The sequence below is a fragment of the Anomalospiza imberbis genome, chromosome 3, assembly GCF_031753505.1.
Source record: "Anomalospiza imberbis isolate Cuckoo-Finch-1a 21T00152 chromosome 3, ASM3175350v1, whole genome shotgun sequence".
Taxonomy (NCBI): Eukaryota; Metazoa; Chordata; class Aves; order Passeriformes; family Viduidae; genus Anomalospiza; species Anomalospiza imberbis.
In genome coordinates, this window is record NC_089683.1 from 66,682,138 (window position 1) to 66,703,624 (window position 21,487).

Below are 21,487 nucleotides of genomic sequence, written 5' to 3' on the forward strand. Positions count from 1 at the left end.
CACAAAACCAACACTGTACAAGCCCAAAACTTCTTAATCTTGGTGGTAGACTTTGTATGCAGTTTTTGCTTCTTATTTTCTGCATTTTTTCCTCAGCATTTTATTATACATATGCTTAGCTCATCCAAGCTTTGTCATATTAATACGAAAGAAAAATTACGTAAGTAAATCTGCCTTTATTGCATTTTATGTTATGATAATATTTTAGAATTGGTTATGGCATTATATAGTGATGTCAGCCCCACAGCAAAGGTCTTTGTAGTGTAAAAACTGTAGACTCTACTCAGTCATCTGGAGTGGCAAGAAAGGAATCATCTGGGAAGGAGCAAATCACATGTGTTGTTTTCAGCCAGCCCACTTCAGCCTAGCAATAGCCAGCTGAAAAGCAAGTTCTGGGCTGCTGAGAAATATGTGATAAAAAATAATTTGCAGGAGGTTTTAGGTTGACTCACCAGGTCTTGTAGCTATACTGTTTTACTGTTTCCCCACACTAGGATCTTTTTTTTTTTTTTTGCTTCTTACCTTGTGTTTTACTTAAGCATTAATTTTGGACATCTTTTGTATGAAAAGCACTGTAGTGAAGAGAGTGGTGGACAAAAAGCTTTCCCTTGAAAAGATCAAGGATGATACAGGTGTGGAAGTAATTTTCCTTATTTAGAAAGGAATGCTCCCTGAAGCGCATTTTGATTGAAAGAAAAATTGACCACTATCTTAAAAATAATAATAATAGCAGCTAATATGCCTGAATGTGAAGAAGACTGTGACCAGGATTCTGGAGACTAGTACCAAAAATGGATCCATTGGCATTAGTCACTGTTATGTTGGATCCCTTGGGGACAGTGTTTGGGATTTAGGCTCCTGAGACTATCAGACCCAGTGCACGTAACAACTAGGATTTTTTATCTTTCTTTTTTTTTCAATTTTATAAAAATCAACAGCTTCTCTCCCAAATACCTGGAGCTCAGACACTGCAACTTTGAAGCTTTGAGTTTTTCTATAATCCTCAAAGGTACTGCTTCCATCTGGAAAGTTAGGCTCTCAATTCACCAGGCCCAGATAATAACTTAGAGAGGAGGCAGATCAGGGAGAGCTATGCAAAGCTTTCTGATGCTTTGTGTAATTTTGTGAAGTAATCCAAATATCCCAAATACGTCAGAGCAATATTTAATAAAACACTGCTGTCTCTCAGGTCCATAGGAAAACAGCTGAGATTCCCTGACTTCAGAAGTCATCCTGAAAATTATTTTTACCCCAGAATCCTATAAAATGATTTAAAAAATTCCTAACAACAGCTGTTTTCTATGAAAAGATATTGGATTTTGGCAAAATTTATTGCTTAATTATATGATATGGAATCCTCCCAATATGGTTATAGTGGGAGTCAGCAGATGGCACTGTTACTCATAGTGATAAAACTTCTTTTTACAGCTGTGCAAAACTTGCTACGCTATTGAGAAGTTCTGCATTGCTGCTCATTTTCTAATAAAATGTTCTTGGCCAAAAACTAGGCACTGGCTCCCCACCTCACCTTATCAAACCAAAGAAAATACTTGAGAAGGATCTGGCCTTACAGAAGTGTTCAGATTCCCAAGAAAGGGGGTTGTTTGCGTGCTCTCTGAGTACCTCTGCTGAAAATAAGGACTAAGTAAAGGGAATAGTGATCCTTGTCAGGACTTGTCTGCTGGGAAGTTGATGATTTCAAGGATACTGGTGCATGAGCCATATGGAGTCATTCTTGGAGGCCATGAGCACTAATGGAGATGGTAAAGGGGGTAGTTGTGGTAGAGCTGAGGCACTTTAAAGGACAGCAAGAAGGCCTTGGAAATGAGACTCACCAGGAAAAAAACTGTGGAAGCACTTGAAAACTTGAGGTAGAAACACAGGTAGAGAGCATGGCAGGGGCAGCAAGACTGGAAGTGTGCCCAAAGGTAAGGCCACGGGGCACTCAGTGATGATTATCATTCCCTGGAAAGACTCAGCACCTCCCAGGAGATTTCTGGTCCAGTCTGAACTAGTTACCGCACTGAAGCTATGGATGGAACGAAACAGTGCATAACACCCAGTAATTTTCTCAATAATTGCATCTGTCTTCATTAAGGTTGCTTTTTTCTCCTATGAGTCTTGTAAAATCTCTTTGAACAAATTCCACTTGTCAATATTTCACTGGTGTTTCTGGCTTCTATTATTAAAATTGTGACATCAGTTACTTCAATCTGTCTGTTAATGATGAGCAGACACACAGATACAGACACAGAGACATTTTTCTTCTCAGAATGACTGTTCCTAAAGTAAAAAGGATTTTACTATTTGACTGAGACAGCATGATGCATAAATCATCAGCAGGGTCTGTACCTGGTGAAGACAAAAGCTGGATTATAGGAATCTCACTGGGATGTTCCCATCTGGCTTCAATTCTTTTTACATGCAAATTCCTGGTGATCCAGGTCCCACCAGAGACCATTTGAAATTCTGCCAGGTGAAGTTGAGCCAGGTGCAGGGAACTCCAGGTGGAGGCAGAAGGAGAGTTAATAGGGCTCCTTCCTCCTCTCCTTTCTCATTTAAAAATATGTGTCTTGCTGTGTTCCTTCTTCTGTCAGTTAATGTCAACATCCCATCCACAAGATACAATACAGAGTCTCTGTGCCCTGTGGAAATCTGGAGAATGCATTCTTTCATCAGTCTTCACAAAGTGCTCACAACTGGGTAAGTTTATAGGCAATTAAGAAGCACAGTGTTCTAAAAATAACAGCCTGTTTATAGTCTGTTTATAAACTATTGTGTTGCTACCATAGTGGTCGTAGTTTTCTCTAGTTTGCAAGACATATTATATGGAGTTTTTTTCTTAAAAAAAAGAGTTAATAAGGACTTCTATAATGGTTGACTGGATTAATGTTATGCTTTAGGCTCTTGGTTTTCTTAGATTCTGCAGCCAAATTGTTTGTCAGTTATAAAATTTACTAAATCAAAAGGACTAAAAATGACTTTAAAACTGCAGGAGGAGCAGAGGCTATATTCTCAATCTGCTTGCAAAAATCTGTTGCTTGCTTGTGTCATCTGACCTAGTTGCCTGCTCAAATCAATATTTGCACCATCATTGATTAGGGCAGCAGTGGACAGTAGGAAAAGCTGGTAACATAGACTGAGTTGCAATACACGAAAGAAAAACAGGAGTGTGTAACAGACGTCTATTTCTGTTCATGGGTTTTTGCATCCAAATCAATATTTTCTTACATTACCTTCTCTGTAAAATTTCCTTTAACTACTGGCTGAATTAATAAGTGAAAACTCCATCCAGGTCATGAAGGAGTGGGAACTGGATTCCAGAGAGCTCCCTATTTACAGATTACAAAACTATATGAGGAACACTGCTGAACAACGTGCTGAGCATGTGTTCAATATGAGCTGCAAGATTGAAGACCTGCTAAAATCATTTGGAAACAAGTCACTTGCATGGCTTCCTTTGTAGGCCTTTAGGCAATTATGTATTTAAACTCTCAGCATCTCTATCTTCTATTTCAATGAGCAAAGGGCCATAAAAGAAATCCTTTTAAAATCTTACTCAGTCAATGTCCAGTTCTGGGTTTTTATTCCTATCCAATTTTGGTTGAAAGAAATGCAGTCCACCAGTGCATAAAAGAAGAGGCTGGAGGGGTAGGGGCAAAACAGACATTTTTTACAGTGAAGTATTATTATAGATAATGATCCTTGTGTAATCATTTGGATGAAAATTGCAAGGTAATGATGCTTAAACCTTTCAGTCTATGTTTTGGAACCAGTTTAAAAAAGAAAGGCATCACCTCATCTAACAGCCATTTGATGTCATGTGGTGTATTATGAATTTGGAGACCACTTTTCTTGTTATGTTTGTTTCTTGGACTTTATTGTTTAGGCTTTGTAAGGGTTTCATTGATAGGACCCAGCACAGGTAATTACTTGGCCTTTTACTGTAGCTACTGTTTATGGAGTAGTATCTCAGGGAAAACCTGCTTTCAGGACAGGAGGAATGGCTGCATTACTTCAACGAAAAAGTACTCATTTCTGGATTATTTGCTGGGCAATAAAGAGTTGGGACGAGTTATCAGCAAGGCTTTGTCTGGGTGCATATCAGATTATTTCTGGGTTAATGTGAATTGTTCATGGCCAAAGCCAACTTGCAATTTAAAGGGGAGCTCTTAAACCATCTTGCCTTCTCCTCCCTCCCCACATTTAAAGAGGGAATTATAGAATTGTTTGGGTTGGAAAAAGCCTCTAAGGCTATCAAGTCCAACCATTAACTCCTCACTGCCAAATCTACCACTAAGCCATATTCCTAAGCACCACATCCTTTAAACACCTTCAGGGTGACTCAACCACTACCCTGGGCAGCCTGTTCCAGTGCTTGACAACCCTTTTGGTGAAGAAATTTTTCATAATATCCAATCTAAACTCCTCCTGGTGCAACTCAATGCAATTTACTCTTGTCCTATTGCTTAGTTGGGAGAAGAGACATAATATGTATAAAAATGATTATTTAAGACCAGAAGACAAATCTTTCTGATGCAAGAAGATACAGATGTGGATCCAGTCTTTCAGCTGCAAGGGTTGCCTCTGCACTGAGCAATACCTGCTTGCCTGAGCAGTCTCAGTTAGGAAGTTGAACAGGGCTGGTGATTTGGAACTTGATTTTACTGATCTCCACCAACATCCCTGGATAGCACACTGCAGCTGGCAGGAGTGGAAGTGTCACGTATTGTCAGGATGACTGCTGTCTCCTAGCCAAGGAGTAGTTTCTGGCAAGGTTCTGGGGACACCGCAGAAATGCAGGATGCAGCTCTCTATGCGAAGTGTGGAAACCTAGGTCTAGGATATTTAAAAGCTGGGGCAAAGAAAGCCCTTTATGGTTCTTCAGAGAGACTATCTTCATCAAAGATGTGCTGACAGAGGCATCTGTTTAAGAACTGGTAGCCCTTTTTGCAGGCTTGGCATGGGATTTGTCTTCTGTCAACACCTCTGATTGGGATTTCAAAGATGTCATTATTTGGAACCAAGAAAAGTAGAGGACTAGCTCATCCAAGGAGATGGCTCAGGAACAGCCTTTCTGACTAAATCAGTCAGATCTCTCACAGAGGTATTCTGTAAATTTAGGATAAAGGCACAGGTCTTCACTCCCATTTTGGTTGTTTTGTGATACAGCCCCTTCCCTTCCAGGTAAGGTTTGTCCATAGTCATTCTGTTTGGCACAGCCTTTTATTATCAGATTCTTGAAAACCTCAGCCTAAAGGCAGGTGGTCCCAAATCACTTCTTTTCCACTGAAATATTTAAGGATTATTTTAAACAAGAGCCTTAGCTTATAGTGTGTTTTATAGTAGAGGCAAACAGGAGAGCTGTCCCAGGCCATATTTTGCTGCAGTGCTTGCTTGGTTAGTCTGTCTGTGTAATTTCAGAACTGCTGGTTTATTTCCAGGCTTTGAAACTAGTGACCCCAAACATGGCCCTTTTCTAACCTGAGGAACATTTTTTTAATGGTATGTAGACAAATGACATGTTAATGTAAATCATCACACATAAGCTAGAGTTAATCTGATTTGCTTCATGGAAGGCAAAACAAGCAAATTCCTTCAAGGCTGTTCCTCCAATTCAGACTCCAGTCAGAGCCTCTTTCTGGAGCTACTGTCAGCAGTGGTCAGAAAATAATTGTGCTTCAGCATGGGAGCGTAACAACTTACAGGATCAATGCCTGGCCCATCGCTCCACAGTCTAAACCAGTGCACAAGGACAGTGCCAGAGCACTTGCCAGACCTCTCTCCTTCTCCATTATTGCTTTTGAGTTGGAGCATGTGCAGAATTCAGTGAGGCAGAAATATTGCCACTTCTTCCTCTCAACACTTTTTCCCTCTGGGGCAGCTTGTTAATGTGGGGAGGGGGAAGGGAGGGTGAGAGTAAGGAGGGTGTGGGGGCTGGAAATCAAGCCTGTGAGTCACTCAGGGGAAGTTCATTACAGGTCACACAGCTGTATATCCAGGCTGAAAAGGGCTGGTTGCTTGCTGATGAAAGACTCTCTCATCGCTGGGGTTAACTAACATACACAGTTACGTGGAATTCTGTAGTTGCACAAGAGATTGTGGTACAGAAGCTGTGTTTCTGAAATCAGATTATAAACAGGTGTAGGGTGCAGTAAAAGCATGGGATTGGTAAATTGCCTTAGAGACATGGATATCTGGATAGCTAAGTATTTGATTAAAAACTACATTTTGGAGAAGTGAAAAAACTCCCAAGTAATTAACATCTAGTAGAGTGCTCTCCTTCTAATTGCTAGGTGTATATATTAGCTACCAGTGAAGCAAGTACTTGCAGCTAATTGTGATAAAACTGTCTTTGGAAAATAATCGATTAAAGTAATTTAAATTTAAGCAACCTAAGACTAGACTTTGGCTCCAGGTATCAAATCCCTTTTCCCTATGCTTTTATGTTGTTGTAATTTAATCCTCCAGGGCGTCTATGATTTTCCAGGCAAGAACACCTCTACCTTTTATTGATATCTTGACTATTAATGTAGGATACAGTTCATACTCTTCTGAAAACAAAATGTATGCAGCATATTCACTTGTGAACAGAAGAATACTTTTTTCACTCTTCCATAACCATCCATGTTTGAAATGATGGAAAAATAGACAGGAAAAGTAGAGAGGATAAAACTTCGAGGTTACTGTTTTGGAGAGAGTATTCCTGCCAGATGACTCAGAATTCAAGCTGCTGCTCACTTTGCAATGCCAAGTGAAAGTCAAGTACCAGCCTCACTGATGTGAAAGAGTAGACTGGACTGGACTGAAATATCTTGGCAAAAAACTGAGGTGGACTTGTTTAGTTGTATACAACCATCCCATAATCGTTCTGAGCTTTCCTTCAAGAGATACATACTGTAAACCAAGGACAGAGCAAGGAAAAAGGCATACAGGGTCACTGCCTACAGTTTTTAATAATGAAAAATACTTTGAATGGTCTACTATCCATCTTCCACAGCCTGCAGTTAACTTAGTAGGGCATTAAGTATTTATCTGTGAACTTTAGAGTTTTGCCTGGACAGCATGATGATGCCCTGAAAGGAAACAGATTTTTTGACATTACGTCACATAAAATTCTTGTGAATTAGCTAGGGAAATGTGGTCTTTAAGAAACTGGGTTGGATGAAAAAATTATTATCTCCAGGAAAGCTGCTCTCTGGATGTGGTTATCACGGTTACAGCCTCAAAATTGAAGGAGATATGAGTTGGATCCTTTTATGAAAGGGTGCTTTCTTATTTTATTGGTTTGGTTTGGTTTTTACATAGCACAAAGGAATAATGTGATTTCAACACTTCAAAAATAGAGCAAAAACCTCTGAGTTCATGGATCATTTTTCACAGTGAGCTTTAATTACAGCAACAGAGGTAGAGATTGGGTGCTAGGAAAAAAACCCTAACTCCAAACAACAACCTAAAAGTAAAGGTAATGAGATATATTCTTAGACCTCAGAAGATGAGAAGGTTTTTAAGAACAGATTGGACAAACATTAATCAGAAATGACAAGACTGAACCTGAACTTGGGCACACACTGTGCCACTTCATAGAGTCCTTTCTAACCATCCCTTGTATTGTGCTATAACTTGTAATAACATATCATAGCTATGTAAGCTATGATAAAGCTTACATTTTAAAAGTACCCCACACATACTGTCTTCATGGAAAGGCTAACTTCTAAGTGGCTGAACCAGAAGTGAGGTCTTTTTCTCCTAAGAAATTGAAAAATACTAAATTGATAATGATGTACTGAGTCATTCTTTCCACTGCACCATCAAATTACATGCTTGCATCTGTCAGCCATATGCCATTCCAGTCTTTCCTGTCTTGATTTCATTAATAGCACTGGGCCAAACCAGGCAGAATTCCTGTTTGTGTAGGCAGGTGACCTCTCTCATTAATATCTTCTTGCTTTCTGTTTTAGTGAGTATAGCCCCAATAATATGACATTTTGAAATCACATACTTCATTAATAGATGTAACTTAGAGTTAGTTCCTAGATGGCAGAAATAATAAATGCCCTCTTTATTTTCAGTTCCCTGCTTCTTGTACTTGCAGGTACCCTATTTTTGTCGTATTTTTCCTCAGTTGCTTGTTCTGTACCTCATCCCATACAGTGGGACTGCTAATCTTAGGAGGAGCTTTGTAATACTGACGGTGATTTTGTCTGACATGAATATGAACTGCATGCTTTGTCTGGAAATAATTATGCTACTGAATTGATCCTCTACTGAAGTGATGGCTTGACCTCCCTACTCTGAGTTGTTCCCTTAGAAAATGCTATGGGACACATGTGGGAGGCTGTTTTTGTAAGGCTGGATGACAGTTCAGAGATATGGGATGTAATTGTTCTCTGGCAAAAAAAAAAAAAAATCTCAGTAGGATAGATATGCCAACAGACCTTTGATATGCTTTAATGAAAAGGCACCTAAATGTCTGCTGCTGTGCCCAGAAAGCATTTGGAAGATAAAGCCCAGACTCTCTAATACAGATAAGCAACTTGGATATGATTGCAGATATGGGACTGGGGATGGGAGTCGTTTTGTTTGAATCAGTGAGTATCACTCCCAATTTTATCACCTTGCTGAGGAGGCATTGCAATGGGGTTAATTCTTAATCTTCCTCCTAAGTGCTTCTCAAGCTTTTCTCTGTGCCCATAATTATCATCTGGAAACCCTCAGACTGCCTTGTGAAAACCCTTGTGATTCAAGTGGGTAGTCAGTAACTGCCCCACTGGTGCTGCGAGCTGTGGGGAGTGGACCAGCTACCAGTATGTTTCTGGTTCTTAAATACTTGAGAAGTGCTGAGAAGAGGCAAGGACAAAAATCTTGACATATACAAGAAGAAAAACGGTGAACTGCTGCAAAAATTATGGTGCAATGAGGAAGTTCTTTATATTTATAATATTGTTCAGAGGTCTAAGTCATGCTACCCTAAGACACATTCTCCACAAGTGAAAATAAAGGGTTTGGATCTACTGAATGTCATTTATCACAGAGGACTCCAAGTCAGTGGGGTTTTGTTTCCTGTTTATGTTTAAATTTTCTTGTTTACTGAAGGGGCTGCTTTTTCCTAAATTATGGTTTCCCTGACCTGTCTTAACGTTCAGCATAGTTCTGTGGTTTTATAGTCTCTTCACATTAACTTTACTGTAAAGTTAATATGATAGAATGACTTTGTGCCAGAATCTCTCAACATTTTTTTATTTAAAAAACATTCAAAACCACAAAACAAACCATATTGCTCTCAAAAGAAAGGGGTCATTCATTCATTTCAAGACTTATTCAACTGATATGGAGGTGAGTTGTTTTGCTTTAGGAGTGTATTTTGAAAGGACACAGTCCCAACTTAAAGCAATTTTTAATATCCCTTTTCAGTCCTCAGTTTCACCACTGACAATGCTGTTTCCTGGCATCAAGACTTTGGCTAAGAGAGATTTACAGTTCTTTCCCAGAACAGAGTAGATATTTGGCTCTCCTATCTAAGTCTTTATTTACATACCAACTACTTCTGATTTGGGAGTCTTTAGACTCTTTGAGAGGAAATGTTATTATTTTTTTCCATTTATATCACAATTTTATTTTTATCTCAGGTTTTATTCATCTTTATCCAGGGCTGTTTTGCCAGGAAGAAAATGCTGACTTTAAATTTCCGTTTGTTGCAGGAATGCACTTTAAAAATCCCCTTAACAACAAATGCCAGTTCCTTTGAAATTGTATTTCCCAACTGTTGTTTAATTTGCAAAAGAAGTAAAACCTCCAAAAGGTAAAAGGTTCTAATATAAAAAGGTTCTAATAAAAAGGTTCTAATTCTTTCAGTAGAGCTAATAGATTTTGAAATCTGATGAAATGTGGTCAATTCTATTTGAATCAGTTCCATTTCAACATTTCTACTTAATATAACCAAACTGATAGAAAAATTATTTATTTGCTGGTGGAGATGATAGATATAATCTTTTTTTTTTCCCCCACTAAAAAACTGCCTCTACAAAAAGTCTCCTTTCTCTTTGAGAATAGAACATGCAGAACAGGGTGTAAAGACTGCCCTGAGATTGGCCAGGCTGTCTCTGGAGTGGAAAAGCATTGACTGAAGTGTATTCTTCAGGTCTGAAGCAGGGGAGAGAAAACAAATAAACAACATTATCCAAGGTGTACACTTGTATATGTGCAAAGCAGTACCTCTGGCAGAAAAATAATTCCCTTGTATTCTCTGCTCACAAGGTTAGGAAGAGGCTGTGTAGGGCTGTCTTGCTATCTTGATGCGAGTCCCTGGACTCTGTTTTAGGTATGGACCCCCAGCTTTTGACAGCTCTTGGTGCTCTTCTTTGCTGCAGGGAAGAGGGAGGGAATGGATTTGCTCAGAGCAGATTACTCATGGTATTGGAATAAGCTGCTGGAGTGAGGTCTTGCCTACAGGTGGGATTATAGTGTTTGTATACACTGACATATGTTGGAAGAGGATGAACCACTTTTACTTGAGCAAGTGTCACTTGTACAAGTGCCTACAGTGCTATCATTTAGGAGCGAGCCAGTACTATTACTATACTATTTCTGAGCTACCTCAAAAAGTGTGGACTTTCTGTGACTTAGCCAGAATATTTGTATTCAAGCGCTGTGTAAGAGGGCCTTTCATCAGGAACAAGTAAATGCCAGACTAAATCATGTAAGAATTACAGAAAGTTCAATGCTCATAATGGCCTCATATGCTCGGAAACTGAGTTATGTTAATTGGATAGAGTTTCCTAAGAGGAGAGAACAGGAGAGATGGAAAGTATCTCAACTGAGCTAGTATTGAGTCAGTGCCCAAGTCACTTGAATAGGCACTGAGAACGGTATCAGAAACAAAGGAAAGATTTCTAGCATCCGCTAATGAGATAAGAAAAAATTGTGCCATCTTCACACGGAATCTAAGCTAGTTATTTTTTAAGGAGAAATAAAGTTTTATAGGGATGGTTTTTGTCTCAGTTTGTATCTGGAGACCATATGTACTTCTTTCCTTCAGCTGTTTAGTGTTAAGTTGGTGGTGTGTGATGATATTCCTGAAGATACTTGATTAGCTTGGACTGAACCCATCTTGCTGACCTTTCTTCTATTTATGGAAATACCTATGTTATTGTTTTATTGCAAAGTAGCCAAAAGAAATATTAATAGCAGAAAGACTTCTGTCTCCATCACAGTTGGGATTTCAGTTGGGTCAAATCTGTCACCAAAACCACTGGAGAATGTACATCAGAGAAATGCACCTTCACTCACCCCCAGCTTCTCACTGGCCTTGAAGGAGTCACACGTTCTGTGAAAGGGATTTCTAGAGGAGGGTGACAGGGATACCAGACAGCTCCCCTGAATCATTAGATCCTGTAAGGCTCAGGTCTAACCAGGGGAAATGCACTTCAGAGTGCTGGGACTGGTGATCTCTTGTCTTTTTATTACATACCAGTGATTTACTGTTCACAGCTGTTTCCTGAAGGGGGTGGGTGCATCCAGCCCTTCCCTGGCCACACAAGCTTTGGACACACAGCACGTGTCTTGTGCAGTGCATAATCTCAGTTAAAACTTCTTCCCCTTTGTATGTTACCAGCAAGGGCAAGACAGAAATACACTCATTAGCATAGGGGATTAGGCTGCATACATCTATATCGGTTACTGTCAAGTTCTGTACATGCTACCTCAAGTGCAAGGGGCAGTAGGAAATTGAAAACATTGTTAATTGAATAGATATTCATCCTAGAAACATGGCTTCCTAGTACTTCATGTCTATAAAGACTGGAATATTCCTGAAAATTTCCAGCTTTTCTAGCATTTGCATAGCTAGCACAGACAATGAAAAAAAAATTGGTCTTGCTTCATATAACCATAGCTCCTTCTCCACAGGGGAGCCTGCAGATGATGAAGTAATGTGGAAAAGAGGAGGATTTCAAGAGGAGCATTACATGTGGGAAGGGCTTCTGCCCTTATACCAGTTGAAGACCAAAGTGTTCAAGCAACAGGGCTTGCCAGGATAATAAGGCAGGAAGCTAAGAGAAAAATCTGTGGGATGGAAATTGCAACAGTGTAATGAATCTGATTTATGGCATGAAAGAATTTTAACCATCTCCTTCCCACATCCATTTCCCTCCACTCACGCTTTTCTTTGTGGAAAAGTCCTGTCTTCTCCTTTGATCTCAGACTAGCATATCCATGTGCAAACTGGCCTGGCAAGGGTCCCTGGAACATCTTTGGTTTAGAATTGTTCTCTGTGAGGTTTTGTATGGTGCTATTTGGTAGGACAGTGGTAACAACAGTATAGACCATCATGTCCCCATTCCCAGAAACAGACTCAAGGATTATCTAATTAACAAGGACAGAGAGCACTGCTATTTGCTTTCTAAGATTCTTTACTGGGTGTTCCTGGGGAGCTGCAGTGAAATGACAGAAGCTCTACTGATATTTAGCAACCAAAAATCTGATTGTCAATTGCCAAGAGGAAACTGCAGTGAAAGAGTGGGAACACAGGTAATTCTGAATATTCTCCCAGGTATGGCTATTATTGTCTTTAGGAATGTTGTAAAATGAACCTTTACCCTCTTGTTTGCTTGCAACCTGGCTCCAAATTGCTTTCTTTAATGCTTCATTTGTTTTATTGGCAAAGAGGGCAAACTAGTGATGCCTTCTTAACCCGTTCATGAGCATCATGATTTTGTACACCTTTACCATAACCTGCTTTTGTCATCTCTGTCTGTGGCTGAGCTGTCCAGTCCTCATATTCATGATCTTGGTTGCTTTCCACCTCTGAATCTGTTCCAGGCTCCCACGAGAGATGCAGAGATTGCACTCATGATCTTGTAATACTCATGAACCAAATGAGCCGTGGCATCACATAAGTAATTTTTTTTCTCTGTTTATCACTCAGTAGTGCCCAAACTTTAAGTTTTTAGGCACTGCAAAGAAATGAGCTGGTGTGTTCATGGAACTTCCTGTTACATTTATATAGATATATGCTATGTTTCTATTTCTGTCATAGTCTCAAGATACTACTTGTGACTGGTAATGGTCAGCAAAATGGTAAGGACCATCATTTACATGTGAAGCTGGAATTGTGCTTTGTCTTCTGTGCATCCTTTATTATCACCTACACTGAATTTCCTCTGCTCCTTTATTGTCCACTCAGCTCTTTGGCCCTGCTGTTTTCCTGTTGGCCCTCATTCTTAATAACTTAATATTAACAAAATAATAAAACTTTCTCGCTCCATTTCTCACCCTCTCTCAGGTACTTCACCAAGATGGAAATTAGCACAAATTCAGGTAGAACCATTAGTTAGCAAGAATTTACCATTTACTTCCAACTTCAGTTTCTACTTTCAACTGATTATCTGTCTACACTAGCACATTCTTCCTTTATGCTGTACTTTCTTGTTTTTACCACTTGAGTTAGATATCCTTTTGGAAATTGAAGTAGTTATTTTCAGCTTTATGAGACTTTATGAGCTTTATGAGACTTATCTACTTATCTTTCTTGCCCCCTTCAAAATATAGTTTTGCAAGGCATAATTTTTCTTCAAAGCCCTGTTGACTCCTGAAGTTGATCATTGAGATGACTATTATTTCTCCTTTTTTTTTTTTTTAATTTGAAGATGCCATTTACTTGCCCACTACAGGTCAAGAGGCCTGAAGTTTCCTTGAAACTATTTGTTAAAAAATGACATCACATTTTTCGTGGTCCTCTCATAGTGATGCAATGAGAGGCTGCACACTATCCTTGGTAATTCAGTTATTTCATCCTTGAGTTCCTTTAAAGCTCTTGGGTGAATACCATCTGGACTTGGCAATTTGTTAAGTTCATTTTCTGAATTTGTTTCATAACTTATTCTACAGTTACTTCAATTTCAGACAGCTCCTCTGAGTCACTCATTTAAAAACATACTCCCTCTAAAGACCCCCAACACTCTTTTTTGTTCTGGGAACATAGGAATCTTCCCAGCTTCCCCCAGAGTGAAAAGCTGTGCAAGAAATTACATCTTATCTTCATACATTTCTGTTCTTACATTATTTTCAATTGACTTTGCAACCAATCTGTATCTTTGTGGATGTATTACTTTTATCAACTGTGCTTTGAAACAATTTTGTCTGCCTCACTGTGTGTGGGAGGATGGACTGTGAGAGAATAGAGATAGTGGCCCTGAGGAGCTGCAGCTGTACTAATTACCAAAGAGTAGGAGCAGCCTTGCCTTTAATAGGTCACAGCTGTGTCCAGTAAGGATGGGTGTTATAAAAGAGTGGATTAGCTGGTTGGGAGGAGTGGTGGAGTTAGTTGGCTGTGCTGCTGTGAGGAGCAAGGGTCAGGCAGTTGTGCTAGGGACAGTAAGGGGGTTAGTATGTGCTACTAGGGTCAGGATAAAGTCAGCCAGCCTTGCGGAAGGAAGAGAAAAGGAGCCAGTGTTGCAAGGAGCTGCCCATGAGACCTCACAGAGAGAAGGTATGGAAGTTTTACAGTAAGATAATAAACTAACAGTGCCAGTTCCCATCCACCGTTAATTGGTGCCAAGCACCGACACCAACAATTGGTGGCCTGTATGGGGATGGATCCTAACACTGTGTGTTTAAGTTTTAGTCTGTAGGAGTTCATGATCTTGTATTCTGTTCATTTGGACATGCATCTTCCCCTTTCAAAGGGCTGCCTCTGTTAAAGTATCAGGTAGCAATATTAAACTCTTTCTGCTCCCTTTCTCAAGGATTTCTCTGTAAGTGCTATTTATTGCCCCCATGCTTTTAATATTGTGGCTTTACACAGCTTTTCCTGTGTAGATGTGATTCTTGTCTTTACCAAGTTTTTATTTAATTTTACAAAGAGTTTTAGCTTTCTGCAAATAATTTTTTCTGACATGAGGGAGAAAAGTTTTTTCTTTTTTTCATCTCTGGGCGATTGGGTCGGGGATTCCTTGTTTACTTACCTGGAAACTTATTTTAGATATCTGCTACAGCTATGCACCCACTTGATTTGCATAATGGGCACCTCTATGTGCTCACTGAATGTTGAAGGAAAAAAAAAACAAAAAATAAGAAACCACCACATACATGTATATGTATGTATTTTATGTATATATGGACTATACATACACAAGGATGAAAGGGGAGTTGTGTTTGTGTTCTGAATCTGTAGCAGCATATGAAATGAACTGGCTAATTCTGGATCATTTTTATGACTTCATATAGTAGAGTTCCCAATGTGCTTGTTCCATAACCTTTTACATTTTTTTCTGTAAATCTCTCTCACTGGGTTGCAGTGACTGTAGTGAACAGTTCAGATAGCTCATAGTTGCTAAGCACCAAGCAGGTTTTAGTAGAAGGGAAAAGTTAAGTGTGCAAATTTAAATATACACAAGAAATTGTATTGATCCCTAACTGCATTATTTGCTTTGAAATGATTTGGTTTTGTCATTCTAAACCTGCCCTTTGCTTCCTTTGGTTGCATATGGCGTGTCTTGGAGCATATCTTTACCGGGTTCTTAACATAAAGCTAAGGTGACTCAGAGAGGCTTCCTCATAAATTAACAATTTTTATCAGTTACTAAGAAACATAAGCAATATTATCTGCTGGTAGCAGCTCTCTGTATGTGGGCATCCTGAAATATTGACATCATTTGAACCACAGGGGTTCTGTGCAATTACATTTTTAAGGCTGATTAAAACACTAACAGAGTTGCTATTAGTTTTAAATGTTATTAATAAAAACAATTAAAACCCTCTCATTGTATGTCTGCCTTCCTGATGCTATGAGTCCAATTGATTTGTGGGCACATCCTTGTATACTATGCATTTATCTATGTGTTCCTGGGAAAGATAAGGAAAATGCTTTGAGATGGATAAAGGAAGACATGCTGCTACTTTCCTTCCAATGACAGGTTTTACATCTGTGCTGGTGTTTGCATCATGGAAGTGATGTTTTGGGTATGTATTGTAAGTAATGCTTTGGTCCTACCGGCCCACGGCAGTGAGCTTTGAGCCCTATCTATGCACTGAAAGTAGTCAGAATACATCAGAAAACAAATTGAAAAAGGTTCACCTGCCAAAACCCACTTTTTTCTTTTATTTTTTTTTTTTTTTTATTCAGATTGTGTTAAAAGGTTTAAGCTGAAGAAGGTCAAAAGACAATTTGGTTGTGATAAGGTTGAGGCATTTTAGCTCAATTTTATCTAACAATCTCATCTCTTACACTCAATGTTAAAAGTTCTATTTTAGCATTTGATCCAGCTTTTAGTGCCGTGTTGTGCTGTGACCAGAATAGTAGGCAGGGTGTCAAGCAGAGGACACCCGCTGCGGGCACCCCTCTGAGAGCAGTGCCAAACCAAAGCAAGTATGCCTGAGTCCCTCCAGCTACTGCTGTCATCTGAGAAGAAGGAATATGATTGTTCCCTGTAAATATGTCTTGACACAATATGACCAGCACTTCCATGTGCATACACTGTATTATATAACACAGCGTGTAGACATTCATAGGAAATTTTGCAATCATTGTCATATTTTCTTTTCCTTGATCAGATGTTGATTTACAAGGTCTTTCTGATCTTTTTCAGTAGTGGTAGAATCATAACTTAACATTTCTTTTGGGTTCTAATTTTAATACCAGCATAAATGCTATTGCAAATAATAGCTTATTTTTCAGTGAGGTTGTTTAATTTTGTATTGCATGCCTTAATGACTTGCAGCTGTTGATAGACCAGTGAGAAACTGCAATAGCATTTTCAGCCTCTTGAGTAAGACTTTTAGTGAGGTTAAATTTGCCTGCTTATTTCTAAGAAGCACTACATATGGTGAAATAGGATTTATTTTGCCTGAACATTGTTCTCTGAAACAAGTCTAGGTGAGTTGGCTTGCACATATGTAGCTGATGCAGAAAGGTCTTTCACCTCGTGAGCCCTCCCATGCACAGAGCCTGCCTCCTTTGGATGTGACAGATTGTCCTGTGGAGGAGGCTTTGTTATTTCACTGGCTACATATCCAGTTCATAAATGGGTTTATGATTGGTGCATATAATCAGAAGTGTAGTTGAAGGATTAGGACTTCAGCATCCTCTGATACTATTAATCTATGCAGGTATATCAAAAGACCTCTACTTTCATTTGCTTGCAAGTGATACTATCTGCTCAGGTGTGGGGTAATGCTATACTGCCTTTTTACCTTTAATCTGTGCAAAACCAGTGTTACCCACTGCTCTCAATGTGTAATCCACAATAGATTTCCTTATAAGCTGCATCTTGTTGTGTCAGCCTTATCGACTAGCAAATAGTTATTATTTGCTGAATATAAGATGTCTCCCCAAGTTAATATGCCTGGGTCCTTTAAACACGTGAGCTTTCCTGATGCATGCCTGTACCATTTTTCTCTTTATAAAATGCTAAACTGCTTCTGAAAGAAGGTCCTTCTCTCCAAATGAATGGTATTTCTGAAGCAATAACTTACAGTTTGAGTATTTTACTTGGATTACTAAGAAAAACTTTTCTCCCTCACAAAGCAAAGGAGTGAAAGTGTTCAGAGACAAATGGAAAAAATGGGAGGCACTCCAAAACTTGTATAAACTGAAGCAATCTCTCAAAATGTGGGGGCTGCTTCTCAGGAAAGGGGGTCAAAGGCACTTCATATGCTTTTGGAGGTACTCCAGAGATGAAAAACTAAATGCACCTTAGGGAGTCACAGTCTTACCTTGTCTGCCATATAAACTTCCCATACAAACATATTCTGGTATTGAATGATGCTGCAATGTTAGTATTTGATAGTTTGCTTTAACAATTATTTTTTTTGTCACCTCTCCCTATATTTCTCAAGTTGTTTGATGGTTAAATCATTGCTTTATGACTGTTGCTGAAGTTAAATTGCAGCAAATAAGTTTTGAGGTTAAAATGGGAGGAGACGGAATATATCCAGCATTTTTTGTAACTTACATCTCTTTATGCAGAAATGTGAAAATATTTCTGGCTGGCTATATATAATATATCCCATCAGGGATTTCAGTACTCAAAGTGATTCCTGATTCCCTCTTGATGTGGCACTAATATGTCCTTTAGGAAGGCATGTGAGCATCTGAAAGATAAAGAAAGTATTCTCCAGCACCTGCCAGCTTTGGAGTTTGTTGCTAGCTGGGGCTTGAAGTGGTAACTGAAGAAAGGAATCATTAGCAGAAAATGCTTGCTACTTGGGTTTGTTGTTTGTTTTCCCCTCCTTCATTTTAATCATTTCGGCTATGGAACAAATGATCATTTCCAAGTAGTTCTGTTGGGTTAGGGCTGGAATGTCTGAGTGCGCTGGCACTGAGGTTAAAAACACCACCACCAAAACCCAGGACGCACTGTTCATAATCTGCTTTTGTACACAACCATCTCGGAAATTAGGCAAATTAAATGGTGAGAAACCTCAAAAGCGGAAAGCTCAGTATAAAATGGTGTGAGTTAAATTACTGTGCAGCAGATGATATCATTTTGTGCACAAGTACTGTCTGCAAGACATGCCTAGCTAGTAGGATGGTTTTTTTAACCAAGCTGCTCTTAATTACAAAGATAATATTGATGACAAATTATTACTATTGAGTTTGAAAGAGGCATTTTCAGTTGCAAGTGGTAATTATAAAATATAACTAAATATAAGTTACATGTGAATTAAATTGTATTTCAGCTGCAACTCAAGTAGCTCTTTCAGGATTTACTAAGTGTGAAGAATGAGTCAGACCTGAAAAGAGAATAGACTTTACGAACCAACAATAAAATTCTGAATTATATTTAAAAATTTCAATTTTAACTAAATAATTAGTGTCCCAGGTGCAACACAGTTGAGAAGAGAGAAAAGGTTTTGTAGTAAAGGCCTTTAATTTTCCATAAACTGCTTGATATATAGGAATAAAATTTGGCCCATTTTGTAACTTTTAACAAGTTATTTGGAGGGTCTTGCTTGAAAAGGGTGAGCAAGATTTGCTGGTCTGAGTCCAGATACAGTATACAGCTAATTAACTTCACAGAACACCCAGCCACAAAGTAACTTTTACATCAGCATCTAAATGCACATTGTACTTAATATGCACACTGGAAATATGCAATCTGAGGGAAATTAAGAGGTAGGGAAGCAATACACTTTTAGAGTTTTGAGCTCCTTCTCCATCACTCTAATGACACAAGAAACAGCCAGTTTTCTGGAGTGAGTCTAATGGGAGCATTTTTAGTTTTGGGGTAGAAGAAACATATCCCCATTAGCCAGGTACTTTTTTTTTTCCCCCCATATGTCTTTTAAATTAATAACTAAAACAGCCTCCTTTGGCCTACAGTTACCGATTGAAGCAGCCTGGCACACAGGCGTGTTTCCCATGTTTTCCTCCATGAGGGGATTGCTTGCCACAGGCTTTATATATTACTTTGTTGCACTGAAACCAGGGCTGATCACTCCAGTGATGCATTGTTGCCACTGTGATGCATAGCAGCGCAGCAGTACCTCCAGTCAAACTGCCTCCTGGCCTGTCAAAGCAGCTCCAAAGCCATTTGTTCCAGGGCAATGTCATGAAGTTGTACAAAGAATCTGATTGCTACCAGGAATCTTGCTTACTAGGAATTTTTTTTTTTCTAGGAAAACTTAAAATCATAAACCCATTAAGGTTGGAAAAGACCTCCAAGATCACCTAGTCTAGTCCTTAACTCAGCATTGCCAAGTCCATCACTAAACCATATCCACATCCTCACAACATTTGAACACTCCCAGGGATGGTGAATCTACCACTTCCTTGGGCAGCCCACTGCTTGTTTGCTGCTTCTGTAAAGAAGCAGTAGTTTCTCATAATATCCAATCTAAACCTTGTTTGATGCCACTTGTGGCCATTTCTTCTTGTCCTATTGCTTGTTACCTGGCAGAAGAGACCAAACTCCACCTCTACAACCGCTTTTCAAGGGAATTGTAGATTGCAAGTTGTAACTCATAGCACTTGTCTTCATCCTTTGACCAGCTTATGGTCCCTTATATGTCCTGGCACAGCTGCTTTCTGTCAGAGACAAGAGGACCTGAAAGCCATAAAGTAACTGTGCAGAGACACATAGGTGTTCTGTCTGTCAACAGCTGTAGTTGTGATCTGGTGGAATGCGCCTTACTGATTTCAAGCAACGGGTTCTATGTTGCCTAATGCAACAGCCTTCTATTTAATTTTTCTTTTTTGTGTCCAAAAACTTTCAGAAGTGGCCACAGACAAGTTCTGGTACCCAGTTTAGAGGGTGTGAGAAGCCCAAGCCAAGAGAATTGGTTTTAAGAAATGCACAGGAAAAAAAATGACCAAGTAAATTTTTTCAGTAATGTTTTGAAGTTGGCTCATTTACACTAATCATAATCACACAATGCATACTACCTTTCTCACTTTTAAGGAAGAGAGCAACTTTCTTTTTTTGTCATATTGAACTCTGTTTTTTTTCCTAGTTTAACTTCCTTTATTGGTGCAATGTAGATATAGCATATGTAACTATGATACTGTATCAGGGTACTGAATATCCTTGAGTTTCTCTTCTGGAAAACAAGTAGTGCAAGCACCCTATTGTGTTGCTGAGTGTACTTTTAACATTATGAACCATTTAATATATTTTTTTAATAAATATTTTTAAATACTTAATGCAAATTTATTTCAAATTAATTAAAAATTGAAATAGATAACCATGTGTTCTCAATACGAAAAAAAAATCCAAGGAAATGTGGAGATTAATTAGAACATTTTAATGTGGAACTCCACAAAGCTGCTTTTGTAGCTTAAGTTTTTTCCTGGGTGGCTCAGTTTGTACAGAATCAGACTTTGTTCAGTTGGCAAGGCCCTGCTTTTAATCAATTAAAGAGAGGCAATGTTTAGCTCTTTTCATATTTGAGCCTTCTAGATCCTGTGTTCTCACACTAAAATAATTTTTCCTGATTGGAAGCAATCTGGGAGTTTGCTGGGATTAGCACTAGGCCTGTGAGTCCCCAAGCTGAGTTTTGGAGCTGAGGTTCAGCATAGCTTCAGTCTTTGTGTTAGCCAGTGCAGAGAAGAAGATTGGAGAGTCTGCGTAGGATGTCTGTCTGGGTTGGATTTCTGTTCCCCCTTCACTTACTCATTATTTTTTTGTAACTCTTACTCTATGCAAAATGCCATACATAAATTTAGTTGTCCAAAGGCTAGCTGAAGTTGAGAGTTGACTTTGTCTTGCCTAGTTAAAGTCAAGAGGTAGACAGCTGGTGAAATCCTGACCCAGATGAAGAAAATGGCTTTTTTACTGTTGACATGGAGAGACAGCATTTTCTTTCACCAGGCTTTAGCACAGGAAGGAATATCTGTGTAAGGGACAAAGAACAGATGAATGTGCTGAGGTGTGCTCTCTACTGGTAGTAAGCAATATAAGCAGCTCAACAGCCAGTATTAACAACTGTCCTCTCTACCTAGAGAGAAAGGCAGTTAAGGGGAGTTGGGGTTTCTTTTTTAGGAGTTTTT

The 21,487-nt window shown here is 39.0% G+C and overlaps 1 long non-coding RNA gene across 2 annotated transcripts in view; it reads left to right on the forward strand.

The window, feature by feature from the left end:
* Positions 1-936: 936 nt before the first annotated feature.
* LOC137470985 (uncharacterized) overlaps positions 937-21,487 on the forward strand; it is a 48,462-nt gene continuing 27,911 nt past the window's right edge. Inside the window, exons 1-3 of one of the 2 annotated variants that reach the window (XR_010997337.1) lie at positions 937-2,703; positions 10,322-10,452; positions 18,075-18,312. This is a non-coding gene — a long non-coding RNA (uncharacterized lncRNA). Of the gene's footprint in view, positions 2,704-10,321; positions 10,453-18,074; positions 18,313-21,487 lie in introns of those variants that run through there. The other variant, XR_010997336.1, reaches the window with a different exon arrangement.